Below are 27,082 nucleotides of genomic sequence, written 5' to 3' on the forward strand. Positions count from 1 at the left end.
AGGCAGGGAAAAAAGGGAGGAGGTGTTGCCTTACATATTAAAAAAGTATAGAGTTGGACTGAGGTTGAGATGGAAATAGGAGACAGACTTGTTGAAAGTCTCTGGGTAAGGATAAAAGGGGTAGAAAACAAGGGTGATGTCATGGCAGGGGTCTACTACAGACCACCTAACCAGGAAGAAGAGGGTGGATGAGGCTTTTTTAAACAGCTAACAAAATCATCCAAAGCACAGGAATTGGTGATGTTGGGGGACTTCAGCTACCCTGACATCTGTTGGGAAAACAACACAGCAGGGCACAGATTTTCAGACAAGTTCTTGGAATGTATTGGAGACCATTTTTTATTTCAGAAGCTGGAGAAAGCTACTAGGGGAGAGGCTGTTCTAGATTTGATTTTGACAAATAGGGATGAACTGGTTGAGAATTTGAAAGTGGAAGGCAGCTTGAGTGAAAGTGATCATGAAATGTTAGAGTTCATGACTCGAGGGAATGGTAGGAGGGAGAAAAGCACAATAAAGATAATGGATTTCAAGAAATCAGATTTTAGCAAACTCAGTGAGTTGGTAGGTAAAATCTCATGGGAAGCAAGTCTATGGGGAAAAACAATAGAAGAGAGCTGGCAGTTTTTCAAAGAGACGTCATTAAGGGCACAAGAGCAAACTATCCCACTGCATAGGAAAGATAGGAAGTCTGGCAAGAGACCACCTTGGCTTAACCAGGAGATCTTCCGTGATCTAAAAATCAAAAAAGAGTCCTACAAAAAATGGTTAAATTACAAAGGATGAATATAAACAAATAACACAAGTATGTAGGGACAAAATTAGAAAGGCCAAGGCACAAAATGAGATCAAACTAGCTAGAGACATAAAGGGTAACAAGAAAATATTCTACAAATACATTCGAAGCAAGAGGAAGACCAAGGACAGAGTAGGCCCGTTACTCAATGAGGGGAGAAAAATAAGAACAGAAAATGTGGAAATGGCAGAAGTGCTTAATGACTTATTTGTTTCGGTTTTCACTAAGAAGGTTGGTGATCGGACGTCTAACATAGTGAATGCCAGTGAAAATGAGGTAGGATCAGAAGAGGCTAAAATAGGGAAAGAACAAGTTAAAAATTACTTGGACAAATTAGATGTCTTCAAGTCATCAGGGCCTGATGAAATGCATCCTGGAATACTCAAGGAGCTATCTGAGCCATTAGCGATTATCTTTGAAAAGTCATGGAAGATGGGAGAGATTCCAAAAGACTGGAAAAGGGCAAATATAGTGCCAATCTAGAAAAAGGGAAATAAGGACAATCCAGGAAATTACAGACCAGTCAGCTTAAATTCTCTACCGGGAAAGATAATGGAGCAAATAATTAAGCAATCAATTTGCAAACATCTAGAAAATAATAAGGTGATAAGTAACAGTCAGCATGGATTTGTCAAAAACAAATCATGTCAAACCAACCTGATAGCTTTCTTTGACAGGGTAACACGCCTTGTGGATAGGGGAGAAGCAGTAGGACGTGGTATATCTGGACTTCATTAAAGCTTTTGATACTGTCTCACATGACCTTCCCATAAACAAACTAGGCAAATGCAACCTAGATGGAGCTACTATAAGGTGGGTGCAAAACTGGTTGGGAAACCATTCCCAAAGAGTAGTTATCAGTGGTTCACAGTCGTGCTAGAAGGGCATAACGAGTGGGGTCACGCAGTGATCAGTTCTGGGTCTGGTTCTGTTCAATATCTTCATCAATGATTTAGATAATGGCATACAGAGTACACTTATAAAGTTTGCAGGTGATATCAAGCTGGGAGGGGTTGCAAGTGTTTTGGAGGATAGGATTAAAATTCAGAATGATTTGGACAAACTGGAGAAGTAAATAGGATGAAATTCAATAAGGACAAATGCAAAGTACTCCACTTAGGAAGGAACAATCAGTTGCACACATACAAAATGGGGAATTACTGCCTAGGAAGGAGTACTGCAGAAAGGGATCTGGGGATCACAGTGGATCACAAGCTAAATATGAGTCAAACACGTAACACTGTTGAAAAAAAAGCAAACATCTTTCTGGGATGTATTAGCAGGAGTGATTTAATTGGGGATTGGTCCTGCTTTGAGCAGGGGGTTGGACTAGATGACCTCCTGAGGTCCCTTTCAACCCTGATAGTCTATGATTCTATGAGTGTTGTAAGCAAGACACATGAAGTAATTCTTCTGGTCTACTCTGCACTGATTAGGCCTCAACTGGAGTATCGTGTCCAGTTCTGGGCACCATGTTTCAGGAAGGATATGGACACGTTGGAGAGAGTCCAGGGAAGAGCGACAAAAATGATTAAAGGTCTAGAAAACATGACCTATGAGGGAAGATTGAAAAATAATTGGGTTTGTTTAGTCTGGAAAAGAAAAGACTATGAGGGGACATGATAACAGTTTTCAAGTATGTAAAAGGTTGTTACAAGGAAGAGGGAGAAAAATTGTTTTTCTTAACCTCTGAGCATAGGACAAGAAGCCATGGGCTTAAATTGCAGCAAGGGAGATTTAGGTTGGACATTAGGAAAAACTTCCTGTCAGGGTGGTGAAGCACTGGAATAAATTGCCTAGGGAGATTGTGGAATCTCCGTCATTGGAGATTTTTAAGAGCAGGTTAGAAAACACCTGTCCAGGATGGTCTAGATAATACTTAGTCCTGCCCTGAGTGCAGGGGACTGGACTAGACGACCTCTCGAGGTCCCTTCCGGTTCTATGAGTCTATGATGAAGGCAGCAAACCTGCTTGTACTCTAGTGATGTCATATTCAGCTAATCCAGCCAAGAATCCCTCTGGTACATGGGTGAGATGAAAGATGAGTCAATTCTAGCAAAAACTGCTGACATTACCATCACTTGCAGTCTTTAAGTCAGGTGGGATATCTTTATAAATGATATGCAGTAGTTCAAACAGATGTTATGTGCTTGATGCAGAAATTATTGTGTGAGGCTCTCTGGTCTATGTTACATAGGAGGTCAGACTAGATGATCACACTTGTCCCTTCTGGCCTTTAAACAGGATGTTTAGAGGATTTAAACCTCTGTTCCTCTATTTCAAACAGGAACACAGGAATTGCCATTGTGGGATCAGTTCATTATTATTGAGTGGTTCATCTACAGTTGCTTCTTGAACCAAATCCCGTGTGTTAACTAGGATTAAACTGATAGTCACCTCACTTCGTGGATTCTCTAAACCAGCTGTTCCAAAAAGCATTCCTGCAAAAGGTGTCAAGAAACTGCTTCTCCAAACCTTGTCCCATTGTAGCATTTGCCCAGTTTACATGCAAGTACCTAAAGCCATGCACACTTTTACTATTTTATTAGACTTAGTGGTTATAGATGTATTATATTCTAGTCAACCAGGACACCACAAGTGTTCCCGTTGCAGCATAACCCCTCCATCTCCCAACAACGTGGGCTAATTAAAACCACATTCTGGCCCCACACCATCCCTTTTTCCATTCTGTTTATGCTTCATCGTCAAATATTCCATTGTCCATTGTTTACATAAAAAAACACAGAGTTTGGGATGGAGTTCTGATCTTAGCAGAGCTTTTTGCTTCCCAAAGAAACTAAACCCCAGAACCCCGAACTGCTCTGGACTGGCTACATTTCATACTCACCCTTTTTATCCCCAAGAGTGGTTCAGTTAACATGATGCTGGCCTTAAATCAGCAGCTCTGACATCAGCATGTTTCTTGCACTGTTCTGACATCAGCTGGCTTAATTCTGCCCTATGCAGTCTCATATTTAGCCCGGAAACAGGTCAGAAATGTCAGATGACCACATTTCACACTCTCAAGCCATTAGACTCACCCATTCCACCCAAATGGAAAGCGCATTTCTGCAATACCAGATGTTTGCTGATGGGCTCTAAATGGAGTTAATGCACTCCAGAGATTACGTGAACCCAGTCTCAGGTCAAAACTCATTATGCTGCACAATCACGCAGCACAATCAGTTACCAAGTTGGCTTCTACATTGCATTTGCATAATATACTAACATGCATATACCAAAAAGATGTAAGACAGGGCCTCAACCAGCAAGGTTATGAGCATCCTCAGTAGAGAGTTCCATTAACTTTCAGGAAGTGCTCAACTTCCACAATCAACTTCAGACATGGAGACAGCTGTGCTGTCCCATCTTCAGCGTATGGCTGGCCTGCCCTTCATTTTCAGTTTTTATTTTAATTTTCCTGGGAATTTATCAGTGTTTACTACCGCAACAACAAAAACAGGTGAAAATCAGTGCAAAAAACTATTAATTTTTCTGGGTAAACATCGGGTTTATTTTGGTGGACGGAAAGACGGGGGAGGCGGGGAAGTATTCAGTAGATTAATGGTTTGATGAATGGAATTCAATGTGGTTTGCTGCAGAACTGAACCAGAACTCAAACTACAATGCCATCTCTGAGTTTTTAAAAAAAAGTATCTCTCTCTAATCCCCAAATAAAGAACTTTTCATTTGAATAAACAGTTTACTGTTGTAGACAGAGAACTATTAGCCTATAAATATCTACATTTAATAATAATTGCCAGCTACGGCCCATATGAGATGTCTCCAAGAAAGTCACCCCCATCATCACATTTGGCCAGTTGTGGAATACTGTAATTGGGGAAAAGTCCCTTCCTGACCCCTGCAGCACACAGCCCATGCCCAGACACAGGAGATATGGCCACCCCTGTCCTAGCACAAATGATCCAACAACGGCTTTTAACCATGCCCTCTTATGGCAGTGAATTCCACAGATCCAGCTATTGTCTTTGCATCAGTGGATTTCTCAGGCTGCATACTGGATGCACAAAGAGATATTTCCTTTTGTTGCTTGCACGAGGCCTGATCCAAAAACTACAGAAGCCATGCAAAGACTCCCATTGATTTTAGTGGACTTTGGATTTGGCCCACAGTTATATCATCGCATTATGTCCCTGTTCTCCTCTTAGGGGATGACCTCTTCAGACCCTTATACAACTCAATGGCATCCTCTGTCTCTCTCTCTCTCTCTTCTGCCTTCCAGGTTGCAATAATTTGCTGTGCGCAAGTCCTGCCGAGATCCTCTAAATAACTTTGTTTGCCCTTCTCAGGACCATTTCCAGCTCAGCTGTACCTTCATAGAATCATAGAATATCAGGGTTGGAAGGGACCTCAGGAGGTCATCTAGTCCAACCCCCTGCTCAAAGCAGGACCAATCCCCAACTAAATCATCCCAGCCACGGCTTTGTCAAGCCTGACCTTAAAAACTTCTAGGGAAGGAGATTCCACCACCTCCCTAAGTAACGCATTCCAGTGTTTCACCACCCTCCTAGTGAAAAAGTTTTTCCTAATATCCAACCTAAATCTCCCCCACTGCAACTTGAGACCATTACTCCTTGTTCTGTCATCTGCTACCACTGAGAACAGTCTAGATCCATCCTCTTTGGAACCCCCTTTCAGGTAGCTGAAAGCAGCTATCAAATCCCCCCTCATTCTTCTCTTCTGAAGACTAAACATCCCCAGTTCCCTCAGCCTCTCCTCATAAGTCATGTGTTCCAGTCCCCTAATCATTTTTGTTGACGCTTTCCAATTTTTCCACATCCTTCTTGTAGTGTGGGGCCCAAAACTGGACACAGTACTCCAGATGAGGCCTCACCAATGTCAAATAGAGGGGAACGATCATGTCCCTCGATCTGCTGGCAATGTCCCTACTTATACATCCCAAAATGCCCTTAGCCTTCTTGGCAACAAGGGCACACTATTGACTCATATCCAACTTCTCGTCCACTGTAACCCCTAGGTTCTTTTCTGCAGAACTGCTGCCGAGCCATTTGGTCCCTAGTCTGTAGCGGTGCATGGGATTCTTCCATCAGAAGTGCAGGACTCTGCACTTGTCCTTGTTGAACCTCATCAGATTTCTTTTGGCCCAATCCTCCAATTTGTCTAGGGCCCTCTGTATCCTATCCCTACCCTTCAGCGTATCTACCACTCCTCCCAGTTTAATGTCATCTGCAAACTTGCTGAGGGTGCAATCCGCACCATCCTCCAGATCATTCATGAAGATATTGAACAAAACCGGCCCCAGGACCAACCCCTGGGGCACTCCACTTGATACCGGCTGCCAACTAGACATGGAGCCATTGATCACTACCCATTGAACCCAACAGTCTAGCCAGCTTTCTATCCACCTTTTAGTCCATTCATCCAGCCCATACTTCTTTAACTTGCTGGCAAGAATACCGTGGGAGACCATGTCAAAAGTTTTTCTAAAGTCAAGGAATAACACGTCCACTGCTTTCCCTTCATCCACAGAGCCAGTTATCTCATCATAGAAGGCAATTAGATTAGTCAGGCATGACTTGCCCTTGGTGAATCCATGCTGACTGTTCCTGATCACTTTCCTCTCCTCTAAGTGCTTCAGAATTGATTCCTTCAGGACCTGCTCCATGATTTTTCCAGGGACTGAGGTGAGGATGACTGGCCTGTAGTTCCCAGGATCCTCCTTCTTCCCTTTTTTAAAGATGGGCACTACATTAGCCTTTTTCCAGTCATCTGGGACCTTCCCCGATCGCCATGAGTTTTCAAAGATAATGGCCAATGGCTTTACAATCACATCCGCCAACTCCTTTAGCACTCTCGGATGCAATGCATCCGGCCCTGTAGGATTCATACAAGGTTCATGCGCTTGGCAACATTCAGGGCACACCCGGAGTGTTGTATAGGAGCTGTGCACACACAGCTCTTCTCAAGGACATGAACCTTGAAATCTCGCCCAGATGACATGAACCGTGGGAAGCCTCCCAGGACTGGGCTCAAGGCCCGAGAGCAAGGAATGCGGTAGATAGAAATTGGTAAATAAGAATGTTAAACAAAGCCAGTGTATTCCTTTAATCTGTTGGATAATGTAATGCGCGGGGGGAGAGAAAGAATAAAGGGGAAGGTGGAAAGCTGACAGGCAGAAGTCGGTTGGCAGACCAGCTCGCCTGCTTGCTAAAAGCTCTGTGCTGTCTTATATTTGAACAGCCACATGGTCCCATGAACTTGTGCTCGTCCAGCTTTTCTAAATGGTCCTGAACCACTTCTTTCTCCACAGAGGGCTGGTCACCGTCTCCCCATGCTGTGCTGCCCAGTTCAGTAGTCTGGGAGCTGACCTTGTTCGTGAAGACAGAGGCAAAAAAAGCATTGAGTACATTAGCTTTTTCCACATCCTCTGTCACTAGGTTGCCTCTCTCATTCAGTAAGGAGCCCACACTTGATTTTCTTCTTGTTGCTAACATACCTGAAGAAACCCTTCCTGTTACTCTTAACGTCTCTTGCTAGCTGCAACTCAAGGTGTGATTTGGCCTTCCTGATTTCACTCCTGCAAGCCCAAGCAATATTTTTATACTCATCCCTGGTCATTTGTACAATCTTCCACTTCTTGTAAGCTTCTTTTTTGTATTTAAGAGCAGCAAGGATTTCACTGTTAAGCCAAGCTGGTCGCCTGCCATATTTACTATTCTTTCTACACATCGGGATGGTTTGTCCCTGTAACCTCAATAAGGATTCTTTAAAATACAGCCAGCTCTCCTGGACTCCTTTCCCCCTCATGTTATTCTCCCAGGGGATCTTGCCCATCAGTTCCCTGAGGGAGTCAAAGTCTGCTTTTCTGAAGTCCAGGGTCTGTATTCTGCTCCTCTCTTTTCTTTCTTGTGTTAGGATCTTGAACTCGACCATTTCATGGTCACTGCATCCCAGATTCCCATCCACTTTTGCTTCCCCTACTAATTCTTCCCAGTTTGTGAGCAGCAGGCCAAGAAAAGCGCCCCCCCTAGTTGGCTCCTCTAGCACTTGCACCAGGAAATTGTCCCCTACATTTTCCAAAAACTTCCTGAATTGCCTGTGCACCGCTGTATTGCTCTCCCAGCAGATATCAGGGTGATTGAAGTCTCCCATGAGAACCAGGGCCTGTGATCTAGTAACTTCTGCAAGTTGCCGGAAGAAAGCCTCATCCACCTCATCCCCCTGGTCTGGTGGTCTATAGTAGATTCCCACCACGACATCCACCCTTGTTGCTCACACTTCTAAACTTAATCCAGAGACTCTCAGGTTTTTCTGCAGTTTCATACTTGAGCTCTGAGCAGTCATACTGCTCTCTTACATACAGTGCAACTCCCCCACCTTTTCTGCCCTTCCTGTCCTTCCTGAACAGCTTATATCCATTATCTTATCCAGCCTGCTCATTGATGGGCATCAAATACCAAGGCATTAACCTTACAATACCAGCATTCTCCAGACTGTCAGCCAAGGACCTGATCCAAAGCTCATGGAAGCCAACAAAATGATTCTTTGTCTCAGCCCTCTGATGAACACATATGAAGACGTGCACAATATATATCTGCACTTCTGAAGGGATTAACATGAAAAATACATGCAGCCCTGTCTGCATTCCCTTCATGCACCACGAGGCTACATTGGTCAGAGTCAGGGTGTCTATTTGCAGCATCACTGGGCCAAGCTGCATTTGCTCTCACAGCTAAGTTCCAGGGGAGCAGAGGAAAAAACTCTGGGCTCATGCCTAAGCCTGGATCCCCGTGCATATAAGCTGTTCCTGTAGCCAACTGCATTAGGGGCAGGGAATGAAGGCAAGTAACTTTTTTAATGGAAACAGGTCTACTGGCCCAAAGTTTTGCAAGGAGTTGGGGCCAAAGTTGACCTTATAACATTTTTTTCCCTGGGATCCTCTCTGCTTGCAGATTCCAGCCAACAGCAGAGGTACAGACACGTGGACAGAAAGACTATCAATGTATTTCTAGCTGCAGTCGGCAGAAAAAGTATTCTCTCTGGAGATTTCCATTGCATAGAGGTAAAGATGCATTTGGAAGCATCCAGGCTTTGGGATCCTTATCTGACCATTTTCAACATAATGCCCATCAGTAATTTGTTCCCCAAAATAAGCAGCAGGAATGAAAGTGAGATTAAAAAAAAGTAACAAAATAATCATGGTGCTTCATTCATCCTCACACTTGATGGCTGGAGACAGCAGGCCAAATTCTATAGGGATCAAAGAAGGTGCAATTCACAGTCTTCAGGCCCCTCCAGTGGGTATAAACACAGACTCCCTTTGACTTTCTCACAATTGTGTGGGCTGATGCTCACTTTTCAATGTGCAACTGAAAACATTCCCATTCTCTCTCTCTCTCTCTCACACACACACACTCCTTACGCATCATCTCTGAATTTGATTTTAAATAAATTTATGGAGGCGCAAACCAGTCGTTAACAGGCTAGAGGAGAGGACTGCAGCAGGAAAAGCAACTACCAGGCACACGTAAGGTGTAAGTTACAACAGCCCCCACACTACACTAATTTACACCTTCTACGAGCTCCTAGATTCGTTAGCTATCCCAGCTCAGTCTCATTTTGGAAAGTAGTCACCAATGGGTTTAAGGGCGTTCACATGAGCATAAGAGACTCTAAGCCTGATTCTCCATTGCACTTTGTGCCATCGTTTAAATGGCTGCAAAGGAAAGTGCAGAGCAAACCAAAAGTTACCCATCAGGAAAAACAGGGGTTTACACCCATTTTGCACTGCTGGGAATGTCCAAGGTTCAAGGCTCTGGAGAGTGATTGTATGAGATTCTGAAGTTAGTGTAAGGGACTCATCAGATTTACACCACCACCTCCAATCGTAACCCTCTGTATCCATGACTTGCTTGTGGCTTGCTGACATTGTGGGTTGTTGATCTCTGATTCTATGCAAGGAATAAAAAGTAAAAGCTGTCCATTGGGAAGTATCAAACTGCCATATTAACTGGGATTCAATGGGGCCATTAAGTTAACATGCTTCCCAAAGCCAGTCTTTGCCTTAGACCTTTCCCCATGTTTCAGTGACAGAGAGAGTCAATAAAACACCACAGAAGCTTGTTGTTAGAAGAATTACAGCTGTGCACCTGGGAGAAGCTATTTGTTCTGAAAAGGGGGATAGGGCTTTCGGTCAAGACCAATTTAAGTGCCTGCTTCAACAGCAATTTTGTAGCATCCCTCCATTGTGATCAGGAGCCAGACGCTGGCTCCTGGAAACAATGGCCACCATTGTCTTCTCAAGCCTACCCCTTGCAAAGGCTCCTTATGCTAACTTTAGAGCAGCATTTTCTGAGCTCAGTGGTAATTGGCTGATTAAGTAGCCTAATGCTGCCAGTGTGAAAGCTGATTGCATAATGGTGCTAATTAGTAACTGCCAGAGCTCATTCCAGTTATCAGCCTTTATGAACGTCATTTATAAAGGTAAGAGGCCCCACCACTGCTTTCTGCAGCATTAATAATGGCTTCTGTCACCCCGAGCAAGAAGCAGCCAGCCTCCCACTAGGGCTGTGCAAAGGGTAGCACAAAGGAAGTCCAAGTGGCGGAGACCTTTTCATCTTTCACTCCCTGCGCTCGTAAAATGTCTCAGCTGGGGTGTGGTGTTGCTCACGGTGAGAACTGAGTTATGCAGTGAGATTGCACCTAGTCATTCTGGAAAAGAAAGGAGCTCCAATAGCCCTTTCCGCCAATGCTGAAATGAAAGTGAGTGTGTACCTTCAGCTGGGGGTCTTCTCACAATACACCCTCTCTCAGCCAAGCTCTGGAGGGGAACAGAGAAGAGGTAGACATCTTCCAGACGGCTGAAGCATTGCACTGGGTAGCAGAGGGAGAGCAAAGTGCCCAATGTCCACTCTGACTCAGGCCTATTGTCACCTCAGTCGCTTCTCTAGGTTGTGCCAGTCCACGGTGCATTTTTCAGACATATTCTCACTCTTCGGGCGTTTACGATGGGTTGCACTGTTGCGGTCCTTTGAGTCCAGTCTGACTATGTTTGCCATACGTGGCACATTTGCACATAGCTGACCCTGTGCATGCGGTGTGCACGAATGTGCAAGGCTGGCGTTGCTGTGTTAACTTTAGTTTGTATTCCTTGTAGGCATTACTTTTCCTTTGCCGGTTATAGCTGATAGAACTGATGGTACCTTAATTTTTCCTGGGACATTTATTCTCTACGCTACTGGAGGCATGCTGAATGACGTAACATGGTCCTCTGTGGCTTACTCTGTAGCTTTAACTATTGTGTGGCAATAAATCATTGTAGCTTAAGCCTTCCATTTCACTGGTAGAGCCTGTCTCATCTTAGCCATACTGCAGTTGGCAATATACTGAGGGAAAGACAACAAGCCCCAGTGCACGGTCCTCGCGGTGTCCTATACAAGGCATTCTGGAAATGTAATGCTTGTAGGAAGAGCGCGCAGATTCGCAGCGTATGGCTTCCGAAATATTTTCTTGATGCCCATGTCACAGTTACCAGGCAAACTGCACCTCTGGCCCTTCCTGGTCCCAGGCCTCAAACCCTCACCTTTCTTGGGCTGGAATCATGTGATTCTCCCACTCTCAGACCAGGCCCTGGGCTGGAATCCCCTATATACCAACTGTGATCATATCAGCAGGCCTGACTTACGTTCAGTCCCTTCTGGTCACTTCCCTCTGGCAGCAAGGAGTCTCCAGAGACCAGACAGCCTTCATCAAGTAAATTTGCTTATTTAGAACTAAGGCATTTCAGAGAAAATGATCTTCAAACAATAAACAGGCTATACACTGTGACAAAGTTCCTCCTCTGCCTTGGTGGGTCCTGCGCTTTCTGGTGGATTTGCTTGCCTCCGAGGTTCACGGTAGCCCTCAGTATGGCCACGTTTGCCACTGGCTCAAACCTGCCGTTCACTCAGCTAACCTCATCACTGGCCAGCATGGGGGAAATGGAGAACAATCCCCGCAGTCTCTGTTGTCCCACCTAGTGGGTCAGGGACAGGCCAGAGACCTTCCCCTCTGATATGACTCACAATCCAGGTCAACTTCTCTTGTGTCAAATAGGGAGTTGGGGGGATGGGGGGAACCCGGGCCCGCCCTCTGCTCTGGGTTCCAGCCCAGGGCCCTGTGCATCGCAGCTGTCTACAATGTCTCCTGTAACAACTGTGTGATAACTACAACTCCCTGGGCCACTTCCTCATGACCTCCCACCAGCACCTTCTTTGTCCTCACCGCAGGACCTTCTTTCTGATGGCGTTTGTATTCCTCAGTCCTCCAGCAGCACGTCCTCTCACTCCCAGCTCCTTACGGGTCTCTCCCTAACTGAAGGGAGCTGTTCCATTTTAATCAGGTGCCCTGATTAGCCTACCTGCCTTAATTGGTTCTAGTAGCTTCCTAATTGGCTCCAGGTGTCCTAATTAGCCTGCCTGCCTTAATTGGTTCTAACAGGTTCCTGATTGTTCTGGAATAGTCCCTGTTATTTTACCCAGGGAAAGGGGACCTGCTTAACCTGGAGCTAATGTATCTACCTTCCATCACTCTCCTGTAGCCATCTGGCCTGACCCTGTCACAACACATTCAAATCTTTCCCTTGAGAGATGGGGAAGGCCCTAACTGTTTAGACCTTTTCACATGACCTGTACCTGTGCCCCACGTCAGTCTGGTCTTCCCCCAACCATCCCTGAGAGTTTTGGAACCATTCAGTGTCCCTTTGTTCTCTAGGCTCCTGGCCTTGGCTAACCAGCTGTCTGACTTCAGGCTGGAGCCTGGAAGTAGCATCCTCACTGGTAGCAGCTCGGCCACTGTCTTGTAATCGCCCCACAATTGGCAGGTTGTTTACCTAGTACCATTGTGTTACCTTCCTCCTTGTTCTTCCAACCATCCTGTATCAAGCTAGATATTCATAAGGAAAGTCTAATAACCCAACATAGCTATAATAGTGACTCTACCTCCACAAATACAGAACCTGCAGTATTCATACAATTATTCTAATTCCTTATTCTTACATTATTACTTAGCAGCTTTACATCTACCACTCCCAATCATGTAGGTGTGCAGCACTTTCAACTTCTGCTGGAATCACTTGGCAGCATTCAGGCCCGAGGGCCGTAAACATCAGGCATGTTTGGGTGATAATAACTGTTCACATTTACAGACGCTGTTCTGCAAAGTAATTAGTCATCAAAGGCCCAGAAACAAGCTGTGATAGCCTGCCTATAAAAGAGCTGCTCTAATCTTTACAATCTTTACATATAAGCAGGCATCCTGAATGTAAAAATATATTATCCTCCTATTATCTGGGCATTTTATGGGAGATAGCTTGCTTCTTTTTTTCCCCCTCTTAGTTAGGAACACATTCAAAAAGGACAACCAGCCATATTTTGCAGAGGGGAACATCTGGCAGATAAATAAACCAAGGGCTACCTTCAAAGCTGGGGGAATACAAGCTGTCTGTAAATATTATTTGGAGAAGTGACCATTTGAAGCTGTTCAGTTATTTACTTCATTAGGAGCACTAATGAAAGTACTGCAGAGAAAATGACAGAGACCAGGATGAGAGAAAGGTGGAAGGATTTAAAAAAAAATAACATTTCTCCATTCTCCATATTATTTATTATCATTATAAATGGCAGTGCACTTCAGGAAAAAAATAACCACAATGTAATAAAACACAAATGTAAGCAGACATAATCCATGTTAAAGCCCTAGATTCTACTGAACAAAGAAACAAAGTTTTACAATTTTGGGCCCAGTCTAATTGGGAGGGAAGAAAAAAAGAAGTTAGGACCAGAAAAAGGACTCTCTCTCTCTCAAAAAAAAATCATATAGTCTATGAGCCATAGTCCTGGTCAGGGCCCCTGGTTATTCCATGGAATTTTGACTCATTTTTAAAAATACCTTTCTAAGGGGTTGGCTACACTTGCAAGTTAGAGCTCATTAAATCAGCCCCGGGCACCCTAATTCCTGAGGTGTCCACACTGGCAAGGCACTTAAAGCGCCTGGACTCTGCAGCTGGAGCGCTCCTGGTAATCCACCTCCACGACAAGCATAATGCTTGCTGCACCCCAGTTGACACGCCTGGATGTCAAGTGTGGACGACGTGTTGCATTACTGCGCTGTGATTGGCCTCCAGAAACGTCCCATAATCCCCTAAAGTCAAGTGGCCATTCTTGTCATTGTTTTGAACTCAGCTGCAGGCATGCGGCTATCCCTTTCAAAGCCCCATTTCTGACAGCCGGCATGCTTATCTGCTCCAGGGCAAAGCAAACCATTACTGTGGAATGCTGCTGCTGTGAGTGTGTATGAGAGAGAGGCGGAGGGGAGGGGGGGTCTGCTGCTGTCTGAACTTACAAGACATGCTGACACACTCTCTGTCCCCCAAAACACCCTGTCTCTCCCCCCACATACACACAACACACTCCCTGTCACACTCCACCACCCCGCATTTGAAAAGCACGCTGCAGCCACTTAGACACTGGGATAGCTACCACAATGCACTGCTCTCTGTGGCATTGCAAGAGCTGCTAATCTGGCCACGCCAGTGCACTTGCAGCTGACAGTGTAAACACACGGTAGCATTTTCCCTGCTGCGGTCTCTGAAGGCTGGTTTAACTCCCAGCGCTCTACATCTGCAAGTGTAGCCAAGCCCTAAATCTTATGGCAGTGTAAACCAATACAGAGCTGAGTGCCTGAGTCTGCAGACAGCCCGAAATAATAGCACTGAGAGGTGTGAACTACACCATTCATCTCAGTTAGCCCCCCCCCTTGGATTGCTGTAGAATATGGCATTTTTCTGCAGCTCAGTGTGGAATTTTGTTTTCAGCATCTACACTGTAAAGTGAGTATCAAGAGACTGAAGGACCAGGGAGTGGAACCAGGCCACCCTGACAGCAGAGAGAAAAAACACATCCTCAAAAATTCATGGATCCATAGATTATAAAGCCAGAAGGGACCATTCTGATAATCTAGTCTGACCTCCTGTACAACACAGGCCATAGGACTTCCCTGTATTAATTAATTAAAATCAACTAGAGAATATATTTCAGAAAAACATCTAATCTTGATTTTAAAGTGTTCAGTGATGTAGACTCTGTCACAATCCTTGTCAAATTGTTCCAGTGGTTAATTACACTGACATTTAAAAATTTGGACCTTATTTCCAGTCTGAATTTGCCTTGCTTCAACTTCCAGCCATTGGATCAGGTTGCACCTTTGTCTGCTGGATTGAAGAGCCCTCTATTATCAAATTTCTGTGCCCCATGTAGGTACTTTTAGACACTGACCAAATCCTTCCTTACCCTTCTCTTTGATAAGCTAAATAGATTGAGCTTCTTGAGTCTATGCTCGGAGGCATTCCAATCCTTTAATCGCTCTCATGGCTCTTTTCTGTACCCCACTCTAATTTATCTTTCTTGAATTGCAGATATCAGAACTGGCCACAGTATTTCAGCAATGGTCACACCAGTGCCCAAAACAGAGGTAAAATAACCGATCTACTCCTACCTGAGATTCCCCAGTTTACACATCGGAGAATCATATTAGCTCTTTAGGCCACAGGGTCACACTATGAGCTCATGTTCAGCTGATTAATCACCATGACCCCCGACTCATGTTCAGGTTCACTGTTTCCCAGGATAGAGTCCCTCAGCCAGTAAGTATGGCCTTCATTCTTTTTGCCTATGACTTTACATTTGGCTGTATTAAATCACATATTGTTTGCTTGCAACCAGTCATCAGCTCTGGGCCAAAGATCTGTCCTCTTCATTATTTAACACTCCCCCAATGTTTGTATGATCCATATATTTAATCGATACTGATTTTATGTTTTCTTCCAGGTCATTGATAAAAATATTAAATAGCATAAGGCTAAGAACCAAATCCTGAAGGACCTCACTAGAAACACACTCACTCCATGGAGATTCCCCATTTAACAATTACATTTTGAGACCTATCAGTTAGCCAGTTTTGAATCCATTAAAGGTGTCAAATTGATTTTTATCATTCTAGCCTCTTAATCAAAATGTAGTGGGGTACAAAGTCAAATGCCTTACGAATCCCTATGTTCCTGTTTGTAATATGGGAACAGATATCTAAAGATTTTCATAGGCACACGACACTGAAAGTTCATAGATTCATAGATCTGAAGAACAGAAGGAACCATCCTGGTCCTAGAATCATACGATCAGGAGAGACTGCAAGGGTCATCTGGTGCACTCCCTGCCAAGATGCAGGATTTGTTGTGTCTAAACCATCCAAGACAGATGGTTCCAGCCTCCTTTTGAAAACCTCCAGTGAAGAAGCTTCCACAACCTCCCTAGGCAGTCTGTTCCTTTGTCCTACTGTTCTTACAGTTAGGACATTTTTCCTGAGATTTAATCTGTATCTGCTACGCTGCAGTTTGAACCCATTGCCTCTTGTCCTGGCCTCTGTAGCAAAAGACAACAACTTTTCTCCATCTTTTTATAGCAGTCTTTCAAGTATCTGAAAACCACTATCATATCCCCCCTTTGTCTCCTCTTTTCCAAACTAAACATACCCAGTTCCTTCAGCCTTTACTCACATGGCTTGCTTTCCATCCCTTTCATCATCTTTGTCACTCACCTCTGGATCCTTTCCAGTTGCTGCACATCCTTTCTATACATTGGTGACCAAAACTGGACACAGTTCTCCAGCTGAGGCCTACCCAGCGCCGAGTAGAGCGGTACTATTGCATCACATGACTTGCATCCTATGCCTCAGTTAATGCAACCTAAAACTGCATTTGCTTCTTTTGCAACAGCATCGCATTGCTGACTCAGGTTGAAGCTGTGATCCACCACAACTCCCAGTTTTCCCCCATTCTGTATTTGTGCATATGGTTTTTCTTCCCTAAATATAGCACCTTACATTTCTTTTTTGGATTTCATTGTGTTGTCTATAGCCCGGTTTTCCAATTTATCAAGTTCCCTGTGGATTTTAACTCTATCCTCCAAAGTATTGGCAACCCCCCTAGCTTTGTGTCATCTGCAAACTCGATGAGTAGGCTCTCTCTACTGTCATCCAGGTCATTAACAAAGATGTTAAACAATATCAGACCCAGAACAGATCCCGGTGGAACTCTACTTGAGACCTCCCTCCAATCCAACATCATTCCATTAATAGTTATTCTTTGTTTGGGCTTGGTTAACCCCTTCAGCTCCTTTTCTTCCTAACTGGTCTTTCCATGGGCCCTTGCATACTATTTCTCAGAGTTGGTTGAAATCGTGTCCTTTTCTCAGAGTTGCTTTTTTGAAGTCATGTCCTTGTTTTGCTGTTCTCGTGTCCTCCTTTTCATAGGATCTTGAATTCTATCAGATCACAATCACTTCCTCCCAAGTTTCCAACCACCTTCATGTTCGCAACAAATTTCATCCCTGTTGGTCAAAATGAGATCCAAAATGGGAGACCCTCTAGTTGTTTCCACAACTTTCTGAATCAGAAAGCTGTCCCCTACACACACTAAGAATTTGCAGGATGTATTATGTTTTGCTGCAAGTCTTTCAACAGATATCAGGGAAGTTAAAATCCCCCATTAATACTAGCTCATGTGTGTTAGCTAATCTTGTTACCTAACTGTAGAATGACTCATCCACTTCCTTTTCCTGATTTCGATTTCCTGATTTCCCTCAACATAACATTACTATTGTTCTTTTCCTTTGGTATCCTCACCCAAAGTAGGTCTGTTGCTCACTTCCTCTTGGACCTCGGAGCAAGTGGATAAATTTTTGACATACATCCCAATATCTTCTCCTTTTTTCCCAAACCTATACTTTTGGAACATCCCTCAGTGCTGTTTCACCAATCATGGGAGTTGTCCCACCAAGTCTCTATGATGCCAATTATGTCATAATTTTCTTCATCTACCATGACTTCCAGTTCATCCTGCTTGTTCCCCATACTCCTTGCATTTGTATACAGGCATCGAAGATATTTGGCAAACTGCCCCGTTGCTTTTCTTCTTGCCTTTTTAATTAAGTTGTTATTTCTAGACCTTTCTCAAGAAATGAGCCCCTTTCCCTTGTCTTCTTTATTTGAGCCTAGATGCGCATTGGCCAGATTTTTGTCACCACCCCCCACAGGACCTAGTTTAAAACTCTCTTTATCAGGTTAGCCAGACTATGTCCAAAGATGCTCTGCCCAGTATTTGGTAGATGGAGCCCATCCCAGCACAGTAATCCTCTTTTCTGGAACATCAACTCATTGTCAAAGAAGCCAAAGCCCTCTCGCTGACACTACCTGTATAGAGTTGCATTTACTTCCATGACTTGATGGTCCCTGCCCGGGCCTTTTCCTTCAACAGGGAGGATGGACGAGAACACCACTTGTGCTCCAAACTCTTTTATCCTTCTTCCCAGAGACACCGTCTACAGTGATCCACTCAAGTTCATTCTTGGCATTATCCCTGGTGCCCATGTGGATAAATAGGAAGGGGTAGTGGTCTGAGAGCTTGATGAGTCTTGACAGACTCTCAGTCATGTACTGAATTCTAGCTCCAGGCAAGCACACTTCTCGGGATTTCCAATCTGAACGGCAGATGGATGACTCTGCCTCCTCGGAGAGAGTCCCCACCACTACCACCCTTCTCCTTCTCTTGGGACTGGTGGTCGTGTTACCCCCATCCTTAGGACAATGCATTCCATGCCTTCTGGTCAGTGGGATCTCCTTCTGATCCCTTCCCTCAGATGACCCTTCCAAGGCATTCTCAGTTGTAGTACCTGTGCAGAGAGCATGAAAGCAGTTGCTTACCTCCATCTGTGTTGGGGGTATATTGGTTTTCCTCCTCCTTCTTCTGGAGGACACATGCTGCCAAATTTCTTCCATGTTCTTCAGTCCCCCCTGCACTGCCCTCTCCAATTCTTAGGCATGCTGTGCCCTCAGTACCAAATCCTGACTTCTATCCAGGAAGTCTTCATTTTCTCTGATGCAACACAGGGTCGTTACTTGGGTCTCTCGTCTTCATTTTCTCTAGTGCAATGCGGGGTCATTACTTGAGCCTCTAGTCCTTTAACCTTTTCTTCCAGTATGGAGACCAACTTGTACTTTGTACAGAAAAAGTCACTTCTATCCTCTGGGAGAAAGACAAACACGGCACATCCTATGCAGGTCATGACAGATGATCATTCACTATCCATATTCTCTATTCATATGCACTATCCATATTATCCCTCACTATCATCTATTCTAACTCTTGCATAACACAGGCCAGAGAACCTCACCTAATAATTTTTGCATCAAGCCCATAATATCTATGTGAGCTATTTCACAGCTTTTAGGAAGATATCCAGTCTTGACCATAAGTGATGGTAATGTCAGCACATTTGTGTCACCTCTAGAACTAACTCACCTTTCCCCTTGCCCATGTAGCAAACAGAGGGATTCTTGGCTGGATTGCCCGAATGCAACGTTGCTAGAATACAGGCAGGTTTGCTGCCTGCATGATAATTTACAAAGGCAATCCCCAACACCCATTAAGCTTCTAATTTTAGCTGCAATTCAGCTGATTACAAAAGGAAACTTAGAAGCTATTCTCTCTCCATTTTATATCTCTTTCCCCTCAATGGCATTAAAAGGATTTGCAAAAGACTGTCAGGGAAGGAGTTGATAGCACAGAGTTGAGCAATGGAATAAATCTTGACTGAACCACGTGTGTGAGTGTGTGTGTCTCTCTCTCTCTCTCTCTCTCTCTCAAGGACCCTATAAGAGAGGAAGAACTGTTTAAAAGGACAGAGAATCAGGAGGCCTCATCTCTCTTCCTAACTCTGCCAAAGACTTCTTGGCTGACCTTAGTCTGACTGCCTATGTACTTATATGGGCCTCCATCATCACCATGGTATCCAAGAGCCTTCATAGCATCTTATAGAAGATACTTAACCCCTCTGTGTCTGTTTCCCTGTCTGTAAATCAGAGAAAACAACACTGACCAACTTCACAGTGGCTTCCCCACACACAGGTTCATTAATGTCTGTAAAGCACTCCCATGGAAAGCGCTAGGGAAGAGCATGCTAATACACAGTCAGGAGCGGTGTTGAGTGCTCTCAGCTCCTCTATATGCCAGCTGCAGTGGAGGGCCCTTAGCACCTTGAGAACCAGGTCCTCAGTAAATTGCACGAGCGCAGCAATGAAAACATCCAATCTCACCACTGATTAAATGGATGGCAAACCTCCAACAGACTTCAATAGGCAAGATCAGATCCAGAATAAGGAGCCGCAGCGCTCATGAAAATCCAGCGACCAAAACATCCTGCCTCCCTCCTTCATTGCCTAATCCTGCCCCACTGAAGTTAATGGCAAAAATTCTATTGTCTTCAGTGGGAGCTGGATCAAAATTCACAAACCTCTTGTGTTTGCCCCTCAACACTGGCATGAACTGGGAGTCTGCTGCTGAGAGCAATAGATTTATATCGGAGTTGGTTGTATTTTTCTGGGAATGCAGTGACCTGGCAGGAGGAAAGCGAGCAGCTTTATAAGCCAAGAACCAAAATGCCACATTTTAAATGCATGCTTAAGGCCAATTTTTGGCACAAGATCCTTCTCCTCTGCTCCCCCTGTTGTCTGGAACATTGTGCTTGGATCTCCCCACCATACCGATTTGCTCTGAAAACAGCTCCCTTTTCCCTTTTCCTGTATGTCTTAATGTCTCTTCCCCTGCTATTATATTTTATTTTAGCTTTGCAACTGTTTTATTTGCTTCTGTAATACATTTTAGGGTGCCACTATACATAATAAGGCCTTGAATTGTATTTGTACTGGATTGCAGAGCCCCATGCATTAACATGAAAAGATCTTCTTCGATTCCCTGCTGTTAAAATCTAGCTATGTCATTTTTGGGTGGTTAAAATCCAAGCTCCACATCTTCTTGCTGGCATTGGACAAGATGAGGAGTCCCAGTCACAATAACATGTTGGGACCCATCAGTTAGGCAGTTTTTAATCTATTTAATGTGGGGCATGTTGTATTTATATATGTTTAGTTTCTTAAGCAATATGTTGTGTGGTACCAAGTCAAATGTGTTACAGAAGTTGAGGTATATCATATTGACACCAGATTTGGGGTTCAGGAGGAATTTTCCCAAGGTCACATTGGCTGGAACCTCCTCCTTCCTCTGCAGCATGGGGTGTAGATGGCTTCTGGGATCATCCAAACATATCTAATCAATTACCAACCATTGCAGGGGCTTCAGACTCTGACCATCTCAGTCTCTCCAATTATCTGCCTGTGGCACATAAAAGTTTAGACTCCTGAGTATTGAAATGCTTTAGTTTATCTCAATACAGGGGTATCTGGGTGAAATTTAATGGCCTGTGTTATACCAGATGATCTAATGGCACCTTAGAGACTAACAAATTTATTTGAGCATAAGCTTTCATGAGCTACAGCTCACTTCATCGGATGCTCACGAAAGCTTATGCTCAAATAAACTGATTAGTCTCTAAAGTGCCACAAGTCCTCCTTTTCTTTTTGCGGATACAGACTAACACGGCTGCTGCTCTGAAACGTAGAAGATCTAATGCTTCCTTCTCTCCCTAAACTCTATGAAGCAGTTTAACAACAAAACTTGTAATCTCATTAAAAAAAATAGATATCAAGTAGGTTGACAAGATCCATTTTTCATAACCCCCTGTTGATTGGCATTAATTTTATTACCCTAATCGTGGTTCATGAATTTTATGTCAATTCTCATTTCCAGCCACAAGCCACATAGGTATGTGTGTGTGAGGGGATAGAAGGATCAGAAAGAAGGCTATTTTATGATGACTGAATGAGGATAATTAGCCACTGGAACAAATTACCATAGGACACAGAAAATTCTCTGTCATTCAGTCTTTAAATCATGATTGGACGTCTTCCTAATGACGCCACCAGTTGAAGAGTTTCATGCAGCAACTACTGGGGAATGTCTTAGGGCAGTGGCTCTCAACCTTTCCAGACTACTGTACCCCTTTCAGGAGTCTAATTTGCCTTGCGTACCTCCAACTTTCACCTCCCTTAACTTATTGCTTACAAAACCAGACATACAAATTAAAAAAAGTATCACAGCACACTATTACTGAAAAATTGCTTCCTTTCTCACGGTTTCCATATAATTATAAATCAATTGGAATATAATCTTGTACTTATGTTTCAGTGTATAGTACATAGAGCGGTACAGACAAGTCATTGTCTGCATGAAATTTTAGTTTGCACTGACTTCGCTACTGCTTTTTACGTAGCCTTTTGTAAAATTAGACCAATATTGACATGAGCGGACGTACCCCCCAGAAGACTTCTGTGTACAGTGACACTTTGGGGCTTTAAAATGGACACAACAGAATTAAGTTTAACACTGCCATGGGATTTAGGGGTCGTTGCCATGGTATTTGGTGCCCTACGTAGTATATAGAGTCTTGGTCTATCTGCACATACAGCCTGGTGATGGGTGTCAGAAGAAAACCCTGCCCTGATAGAGTAACCAAACCAGAGTTCTTACGACAAACAAGAAGCCAGATAAGGAAATGCATTAACATTGTTTTTTTAAAAAAAGCAGGGTTATTAACAAATCTGTCTCCAGTATACTGGCTTAGCGTGTCTGGTCTATTCTAGGCTATAGAAGTTTGTGTACCACCCTCATCACTATAGCATCTGAGAGGCTCCTAGTTGTACACTGAGCAACGCGAGTAATATCTGTCATGTGTGGCTAATTCTCTGTCTTTGAGCCTTTTTCCAGGGGAAGCAGTGTGTTCTCAGCAGCATGTTTGGTTTAGGTAGGAGTTGGTTTATGTACACACTGAATATTACATTAGAGAAGGAAGAGTCGGGAAGTGCACTTAGAGCAGAAGGTACGGGGTTTTGTGATGGCCCTGCGTTCCTGGGGGAGTTTGTTCCACAGTCTCAGCCCAGCCCCAGAGAAAGCTCTGTCTCCCGCAAAGACGAGCTTTAGCCTTCCCGTAAACAGCTCCATTATGCCCGAGGAGCAGAACTGTGGATCACAGTCCTCACACCAGTCCTTTAGACTCCTTTAAGTTATCCTTGGTGCAGACTATTAAGCCCCTTGAAGATAAGGACAGGGGCCTTCACCATGACTAAATATTCTATGAGAAGCCAGTGGTGGAAGTAGAGGACAGGTATGATGTGTTGCAAGTAGCCTGTGTTGCTGAGGAGAAATAATAGTGTTCTGTACTAACTAGAGTTTCCCAAGAGCTGATGGCTTCATGGCTATGTATGCTGCATTGTTACAGATGGGAGGTTACCAAAATACGTATAACCTAGACCAGGTCATCATCCATGAGGATGGGATGGAGTCTCCTGTCTGACAAGAGATGGCAGAAAGTGTTATTTGCAGATGCTGCTATGTGAAAGCTTACAGTCTGTGAGAAATTCAGGAACACTCCTCAACTATGGACTGGATTGACCGAGTGTGGGTGTGTACCTCAAATCGAAGGACAGGGCACTGTACATGCAAACTCTCCAAAGTACTTTCCCATGCCCATCAGCATAAGCTCTATCTTGCTTGGGTTCAGCTTCAACCAGCTGTTCTTCATCCATGAGCTCATCCTGTCCAATCACCAGGCCATCAGTCCTCTTTCTACTGACTGAGCCCAGTAAGGGTAAGAACCTGCAACTTACATACACCTAACGGAGTTGCTGCTATAGCACCATTAGATGTGACGCTCCTGTATTCAGACAACTGTGGTATCTCTACATATGTAGCCACAATTTGTGACGCAGATCTACACAACAGTTCTACCAGTCCATGCAGAAATGCTTTCTTATAACTTGCATTTAGTCTGCCTCTCTAAATTCCTCTTGCTGTTTCAGTTGGATACAATATTTTTCTGCAAGGAATTCTTTATTCCCCCCTCTAAGCTTGTGCACAGCATTGCTGTGTGTGCTGTTAAGAAGTCACTTTCCACCCCAGACAGGGTGACCAGAGGTCCCGTCGGGACAGTCCCGATTTTGGGGGCTTTTCCTTATATAGGCACCTATTCCCCCCCCCCCACTCACATCCCAATTTTTTACACTTGCTATCTGGTCACCCTAAACCCAGCTGTGGCTCCAGTAACTAAAGAGTCACTGATCAAGCTGTATTTAGTTGGGATTGTTCAGATCAGTCACATGGTATTATTTACACTGTGCATGCACTCCCTTCCAGGACACTTGCATATGTGAATTTAACATGGGGTTTGCATAACTACTTGTACGTATACCTTTGCCACACACTCTCTGCAAACACTAATGCTGATGCAATTCCACTGCACACAAAGGACATCAGCATGGTCAAAACAAATTCATCTTAAAATGTGTCTATTTGCAGAAAGTTTTGCAGTCTCTGTTCAGCTCTAATGATCATGTAAGATGAGGCAACTTGAAGCAGAGCGCTCTAAAGGCAGCAATGGAATTACCATTCCAAAGGATAAAAAAAAAAGAGAGAGAGAGATGGGCCTAGCCAACTCCTGTTAACAGATTCAGCACTGCTGAAACAGCAACAGTAGCAACACCCAAAGGATCTGCAACAGCAGGTTTCTGGCTGCAAATTCCCTTCTGAATGCATCTTGCTGCTTCTTTTCAGAAACAAGCAGACAAAGCATGACACACATGCCGTACCTGAAATATCTGGCAAGGGGAATTCAGAGGGGGTGGGATGCTTCAAAATATACCATCTTTTGCCATAATGTTGGGAAGTTCTGGGGACTGCAAACTGGGGACTAAGTCAAACTTTAGATATCCACAAGGGGCTCCCAGTGACCTGTTTGGGAGTTGTGAAGTTACAACCAAGAGTACCCATGCTAGAGTCTATTAATAAAAACAGAACATTGCATTAAATGTAGCACATTTCATAGCATGGTTTAAAAGCTCTGGCCTTCCACTGTCCTAGCTGTAAAACGAGGATAACAATGCCATTCTGGACCTTTAAAATAGAGCTGAGTGAATAACTGATTTTCCAATTCAGCCCCCAACTCACTATATCTGGGGGGAAGGGAGGGAAATTGATTAGTTTCAAACCAAAACTTATTTTTTTTCAGTTTTTTTCCCCACCGAATTTATTTTTTGATTATTAATTAATTTAGGGTCCAAAGAAACACAAAATGAAAGGGAAAAAATCAACACAAAAATGAACTTTTTCAGGCTTTTGCTTTCATTTCATTTGGAGCTGTATTTTGATGCAAAGAGAATTTTTTCCATTTTTTGTTTAATTTATGGGTGTTTTGAACCTTTTAAAAATAAATATAGCTAAATTTCTAAATAAAACATTTTGAAATGAAAAGTCAAAACATTTCATTTCAAAGTGAACAAGCCATTTTGACTTTGCTGACAAAAATCCATTTTTTAATACAAAACTATTCACCGAATCAACCTAAATTTACGAATAGTTTTGGTGTCCTGGAAAATGCATTTTTCAATTAATTTACCATTCGCTGAAAAAGACCATTGAGCTCTTTTCAAAATTACATCTTGTCAGGGGGCATTCCGTTCTTTGCAGAGCAAATTCTGGTGAAGAGCATTGAGATCTTATAAGACAGGACTCTCTCTCTTCCTACAGGGCAGGAGGAATGTTAAAGGTTGAGGGCTACTTTTACTAACTTTTGACAAATATGTTGAGATTCCCAGGTGAAACTTATTTTGGCATTGAGTCCCTCACATCGGTCACTTCCTCCTGTCATACGGAGTGGGTATATGAATAGGAAAGCTGAATATTTACCTTCACAGTTTGAGACCCAGATTTTCTAAATTGTGCAGGCACTTTGCATGCCTGATATGCGCACACAAACAACCCTATTATACATGTACTTGTGATTAACACATGTACAACTGGCCATTTGCATGTCCATTTTATGTGTAAATTAGTCAAGAAAAATGTATCTATAATACCCATCACCTGAAACTGAAGTCGGGTTTTCCAGGCCTGAAAGCTCCAGGATCAACAGCTTGACCTAAAGAGACAGGTTCACAAGTGGAGGGCTGTAACTGACCCACATTGTTTGGGGTTCAGGCACAGAGCGGGACACGTAACACCCACTGACCAGCAAGTTACACATACATGCACATAGGAGCTGAGTGTATTAGGAACAAAATAACCCAAGCATACTGTGACACCTCTATACCCCAAAGCAACATCCTGGCACCCCCATACTTACCATGGTGAAAGAATTATGATATGTTTTGTACAAAGTATGCCTTGTGAGGTATCATTCTAAAAGTCTTGACCTGTTGAACGTTAATATCCTGTTGGACTGTACATGTTGCCATAGTATGTGAAGGCATGAGGTTTTGCTATATGTGTGTTACTGAAATATGTTGTGAAGTTGGAAAGACCCACAACTAGCATTTCAGGTACAACAATGGAGAGGCCAGACAGTGTTGATGGTCCATTAAGGGGAATACACACACTCACAAGGATTACCGCAGAAACTGTGTACAATGGAAACCTCTCAGAGAGATCACGTACACAATGGAGACTGTTTGACTCACATCACAGCAAAAGATCTTTCCAGCAAGCTGGAAGAAGCTATTAAAGGGGGAAGTGACATCATAATTTGGCCTTACTCCCCCCACAACTCAACACCTGGAAGCATGTCCAGAGGACAAAGACTGAACAGGGGAGGTGGTCCCAGGTGGAAGGGATTTCTAGCCTATGTATGGAAGATCTGTTACCTGCCTGTACTGTCTATCAGGGTGAGATTTCTCTTAATGCAAATCCTGTCTAGTCTGTGGAACTCAGATTGCAGTTTTACTTTTTATTTCTTAGGTAACCAACTTTGATCTGTATGCTTACTACTTATAATCACTTAAAATCTATCTTTCTGCAGTTAATAAATCTGTTTTATATTTTACCTAAAACAGTGTGTTGCTTAAAGTGCAAGGGAAATCTGCTCAGGAACAAGGGTTGGTGCATGTGCTCTCCACATTGATGGAAGGTTGGACTGGATGATAAACTTACACTGGTCAGGCTTCTGACCAGGGCAAGACGGTACAGTTCTGGTATTCTAGGCTGGGGAGCTGGGGAGAATTGCTGGAGCCTCTCTATCATTGGTTCATGAGTGGCTGGCAAAAGCATTCATGTCATCAGCTGGGTGTGTCCCTGTCTGTAGATGGCTGTGTGAGTGCAGGACCTGGAGGGATTTGCAGCTTGTCACAGCATCACAGTGTGATAGGGAGCCCAGGCTGGTATGCCAGAGGGCTCAGCAGTACCCCAGTTCCAGGATGCACCCCGGGGAACCCGTCACACATACCCTTACTATATTGAGATTCTCATGCAGAACTTGCTTGCAGCCCAGACCCACC

General features: G+C 43.8%; 1 protein-coding gene across 1 annotated transcript in view; it reads right to left on the minus strand.

Annotated features, from left to right (window-relative positions):
• The window catches only part of SORCS3 (sortilin related VPS10 domain containing receptor 3), a 481,074-nt gene that overhangs the window by 289,148 nt on the left and 164,844 nt on the right, over positions 1-27,082 (minus strand). The gene's annotated exons all lie outside the window — the stretch shown is intronic.

Source organism: Lepidochelys kempii, chromosome 7, assembly GCF_965140285.1.
Source record: "Lepidochelys kempii isolate rLepKem1 chromosome 7, rLepKem1.hap1, whole genome shotgun sequence".
Taxonomy (NCBI): Eukaryota; Metazoa; Chordata; order Testudines; family Cheloniidae; genus Lepidochelys; species Lepidochelys kempii.